This window comes from Aquarana catesbeiana, linkage group LG06 (assembly GCF_042186555.1).
Source record: "Aquarana catesbeiana isolate 2022-GZ linkage group LG06, ASM4218655v1, whole genome shotgun sequence".
Classification (NCBI taxonomy): domain Eukaryota; kingdom Metazoa; phylum Chordata; class Amphibia; order Anura; family Ranidae; genus Aquarana; species Aquarana catesbeiana.
Window position 1 is genome coordinate 87,757,369 of NC_133329.1, and position 6,000 is coordinate 87,763,368.

Consider the following 6,000-nt stretch of genomic DNA (forward strand, 5'->3'; position numbering starts at 1 on the left):
CACACCTATACACCACAGTCCTCCTGACTGAGACATACCACCCCCCACCTATACACCACAGTCCTCCTGACTGAGACATTCCACCCCCCACCTATACACCACAGTCCTCCTGACTGAGACATACCACCCCCCACCTATACACCACAGTCCTCCTGACTGAGACATTCCACCCCCCACCTATACACCACAGTCCTCCTGACTGAGACATTCCACCCCCCACCTATACACCACAGTCCTCCTGACTGAGCCATACCACCCCCCCACCTATACACCACAGTCCTCCTGACTGAGACATACCACCCCCCACCTATACACCACAGTCCCCCTGACTGAGCCATACCACCCCCCCACCTATACACCACAGTCCTCCTGACTGAGACATACCACCCCCCCACCTATACACCACAGTCCTCCTGACTGAGCCATACCACCCCCCACCTATACACCACAGTCCTCCTGACTGAGACATACCACCCCCCACCTATACACCACAGTCCTCCTGACTGAGCCATACCACCCCCCACCTATACACCACAGTCCTCCTGACTGAGACATACCACCCCCCACCTATACACCACAGTCCTCCTGACTGAGCCATACCACGCCCTGTGACCCCCCCTATACACCACAGTCCTCCTGACTGAGACATACCACCCCCCACCTATACACCACAGTCCCCCTGACTAAGCCATACCACACCCTGTGACACCCCTATACACCACAGTCCCCCTGCAACATACCACCCCCCACCTATACAGCACAGTCCTCCTGACTGAGACATACCCCCCCCACCTATACACCACAGTCCTCCTGACTGAGACATACCACCCCCCACCTATACACCACAGTCCCCCTGACTGAGCCATACCACCCCCCACCTATACACCACAGTCCTCCTGACTGAGACATACCACCCCCCACCTATACACCACAGTCCTCCTGACTGAGACATACCACCCCCCACCTATACACCACAGTCCCCCTGACTGAGCCATACCACCCCCCACCTGTACACCACAGTCCTCCTGACTGAGCCATACCACGCCCTGTGACCCCCCCTATACACCACAGTCCTCCTGACTGAGACATACGACCCCCCACCTATACACCACAATCCTCCTGACTGAGCCATACCACACCCTGTGACACCCCTATACACCACAGTCCCCCTGCAACATACCCCCCCCCCCTTTACACCACAGTCCTCCTGACTGAGCCATAATACCCCCCACCTATACACCACCGTCCTCCTGTACAATTCTCCTTTAAGGGGGCGTGGCAGTGGGTGTGTCCTATGCCTGCATACTTTTGCTGATAGGTGTCCCTCATTCCCATCTCAAAAAGTTGGGAGGTATTGCATCCCCACCTATACACCACCGTCCTCCTGACTGAGACATACCACCCCCCCACCTATACACCACCGTCCTCCTGACTGAGACATACCACCCCCCCACCTATACACCACAGTCCTCCTGACTGAGACATACCACCCCCCACCTATACACCACAGTCCTCCTGACTGAGACATACCACCCCCCCCCCACCTATACACCACCGTCCTCCTGACTGAGACATACCACCCCACACCTATACACCACAGTCCTCCTGACTGAGACATACCACCCCCCACCTATACACCACAGTCCTCCTGACTGAGACATTCCACCCCCCACCTATACACCACAGTCCTCCTGACTGAGACATACCACCCCCCACCTATACACCACAGTCCTCCTGACTGAGACATTCCACCCCCCACCTATACACCACAGTCCTCCTGACTGAGACATTCCACCCCCCACCTATACACCACAGTCCTCCTGACTGAGCCATACCACCCCCCCACCTATACACCACAGTCCTCCTGACTGAGACATACCACCCCCCACCTATACACCACAGTCCCCCTGACTGAGCCATACCACCCCCCCACCTATACACCACAGTCCTCCTGACTGAGACATACCACCCCCCCACCTATACACCACAGTCCTCCTGACTGAGCCATACCACCCCCCACCTATACACCACAGTCCTCCTGACTGAGACATACCACCCCCCACCTATACACCACAGTCCTCCTGACTGAGCCATACCACCCCCCACCTATACACCACAGTCCTCCTGACTGAGACATACCACCCCCCACCTATACACCACAGTCCTCCTGACTGAGACATACCACCCCCCCACCTATACACCATAGTCCTCCTGACTGAGACATACCCCCCCCCCCCATACAAACCTATACACCATAGTCCTCGGGTAACAATGTTATAACGTTATGGGGGCCCATTTACACTTCACGCCCTCTGGTGCGTTGCGTTAAAACATGTATCAATGTGCTTTTACCAAAACAGTCATGCGCCATTTTATTTCGTTGCAGCACGTCATGATGCAGTCGTGTGTTATTGTCCAATAATGTAATGCATTAAGGGCTCATGCACAGGGACACAGAGAGCCGTACACCACTAAAAAGACACGGAGAGCAGAAATACGACCCTTACTGGCAGTGTACAGCTCTCTCTGTGCCCGTGTATGAGCCCTTAGTCCTTCTTCACATAGATGTACTACAATGTAGACCCATGTAAGGGTTATTTTTACCCACACGGGATGTTTTATGCAGGCGGTCCCATTCATGTCTATTGGGATGCAGAGGCTCCACAGACACGACTGCTGCTCCCAATATGACAGCCATGTGGGTGAGTGTCCCCAAAAGCAGACAGCGGCGAGTGCAGAGACAAACACGGATGTCAAATTGGGAATAGCAGACGTGTCCGTCCCACCTCTGCATCCCAACAGACATACAAATTATTGTCAAAAGTATTGCCTGCCTTTACAAACACATGAAATTTAATGGCACCCCAGTCTTAGTCCATAGGGTTCAAAATTGAGTTGGCCCACCCTTTGCAGCTATAACAGCTTCAACTCTTCTGGGAAGGCCGTCCACAAGGTTTAGGAGTGTGTCTATGGGAATGTTTGACCATTCTTCCCGAAGCGCATTTGTGAGGTCAGGCACAGATGTGGATGAGAAGGCCTGGCTCACAGTCTACACTCTAATTCATCCCAAAGGTGTTCTATCGGGTTGAGCTCAGGAACAGAGAAGTTCCTCCACCCAAAACTCGCTCATCCATGTCTTTATGGACCTTGCTTTGTGCACTGGTCCAAATCATTTGGTGGAGGAGAAATTATAGTGTGGGGTTGGACTTGGCCCCTTAGTTCCAGTGAAGGGAACTCTTAAGGCGTCAGCATACCAAGATATTTAGGACAATTTCATGCTCCCAACTTTGTGGGAACAGTTTGGGGATGGCCTCTTCCTGTTCCAACAAGACTGTGCACCAGTGCACAAAGCAAGGTCCATAAAGACATGGATGAGCGAGTTTGGGCTGCACAAAGTCCTGACCTCAACCCGATAGAACACCTTTGTGAAGAATTAGAGCGGAGACTACAAGCCAGGCCTTCTCGTCCACATCAGTGCCTGACCTCGCAAATGTGCTTCTGGAAGAATAGTCATACATTCCCATGGACATACTCCTAAACCTTGTGGACAGCCTCCCTGGAAAAGTTGAAGCTGTTATAGCTGCACAGGATGGGCCAACTCAATATTGAACACTACGGACTAAGACAGGGATGCCATTAAAGTTCATGTGTGTGTAAAGGCAGGCGTCCCAATATCGCACCGACATTACCTCAACACAACAGTATGACTGGGCCTTATAACTTTCCACGCTGCCCTGGAACCTGTATATGTAGAACAAGTCATGGCTGCTTCTAGCAGAACCTTTTCACACAGGCGTTTTGCTTTACGACTGGTCATTCTGAGGGCTCAATCACGCCTAAGCAGTTTTAAAACTCGTCAACGCATGCGTGTGTTCAGTCTGTAGACGGCAACATCAGCATGTATAGATGTACACAGACAGGTGTGGTACCAGAGTAAGGGCCCCGTTCACCTCTATGTAGTACATTATGGCCTCATACACAGGTCATCTATGAATGGGACGTGTGTTTATCCGGCTTCAGTCATCAGGTGCTGCGAAGAAGTCCACGGGGATGCAGCAGCTGTATGGACACGACTGCTGTGCTCAGGACCGCTTACCTGCATGATGCTCATCCATTTCTAATATTGTAGTTCAGGACATTTGTCTGCCCCAAATAAAATAAATATCCCCTCAAAAAATAAATAAAAATAAAGCATAACTAAAGGCCAAATAATATTTCCTTCGCATTTCGGATTCTTCACCAACACACGGTCCCCCCGAGCGCAGTGGCAGTTTGTCTCTGACAGCGTTCTCAGCCAAGTGTTTGTGTCTGTCCAGAATGACTATTTTGGCTTCTGTACCCACGCACTGGGCATGTGGGAAGTGAGGACTTCTGGAAAGTCCAGCAGAAGATCTACAAGTACACGGCCGTAGCGCCTGAACATCAGGAAGAACGGAGTATGGCCCACGGTGCTGTTAAAGGCCCAAATCATGGCCCCCACATGCTGGTGCCAGTGGTCTCTGTAGCCCTGCTCAAGAGTTCATAACTGTAGCACACCCCCTAGGGAGCCGCAGGTGAATCGGGATTCCCCACCCTGCACAGCCAGGCACACCGGATTTTCATAGTCTCCCAGAGCCAGAAAACCGTCCAGCACTTTCTTTTGTTATTTTATTGAGGGATTAGAACTTGGATGGGGAGTAGGAGTATTATGGGATGCTCGCTTGACTTTAAACAACTTCAGGGATGACTTTCAATATATACAGTCTATATATACACTCCCCCTTCCTCCAGAACTCTTGTTTGCAGGACTCAAACTCAAATACTGTTTGTGAATCTGACAAAGCACTTAGTCGGATTGTAACAACCACCTGTTATAGGCATGAACCTGAGGCCCCTTTAAATATGTAGCAAAGAAAAAGTCAGTGTCCAGCTTTCAACCCTGTGGTTACTGATCCCAGTACCACCAAATCAGGCACTGCAGCTGCCCCTTTTTCTAGCCCTCCTGGCTACTTCTCCACAGTCCTTCCAGACTGACACTCTCTCCACAGTCCTCCCAGTCTGCTCACTCGGAAAAAGAAGGAAATGGCTGCACATCCAAAGGTTCCAAAAACGCGCCTTTAATAAAAATCACCAGGATACACCAGGGACACCAAGATATTTAGTCACGTAGACGCGTTTTACACATCCAACCTATGCTTAATCATTACCAATGCCTTTGTTAATAATTAAGCACAAGTTGGATGTGTGAAACACATCTACGTGACTCAATATCTGGTGTCCCTGGTGTATCCTTGTGAATTTTAATAAAGGCACGTTTTTGGAACCTTTGGATGTGCAGCCATTTCTTCTTTTTCCAAGTATTCCACGGAGGCGGGTTGGGGCTAGCACTCCTACTTGGTTCCAATTGAGTTATTGTACACACCTGGGGCAGCGGATTCTTTCTTCCTTGACTTAGTCTACTTACTCACCAGCCCACCCGGCTGACTTCTCAGGAAAATTCCTGGACGTGCTGACCTGCTCCTGTTGTCCTCTCCTTGCTCCTGTGCCTCCAGGAAGGATTCCTCTGAGTGTTGTAGAGACTCTAGAAAGAATTGTTCACCAAGAGTCTACTCTAGTGTTGCCACCATCCCGTGTACATAAATGTAAAACAGGGGTCCCCCACAAGAGGGTTGGGATTTTAAGGGCAACTGAGTATAATGGAGAAACCAATAAATATAAATATAAGCGTATTTTATTAATGTATGAACATTAAAAAAGTCAGTGCATATCAATAATACAGCTGACTCCTTAATAACAACAATAACATGTGATAAGGCATAAATATACAAACAAACACAGTCTCCTGCTTATGAGAGATGGGTTGTTATTAAGGAGTCAGCTGTATTATTGATATGCACTGACTTTTTTAATGTTCATACATTAATAAAATACGCTTATATTTATTGGTTTCTCCATTATACTCAGTTGCCCTTAAAATCGCAACCCTCTTGTGGGGGACCCCTGTTTTACTGAGTGTTGTAG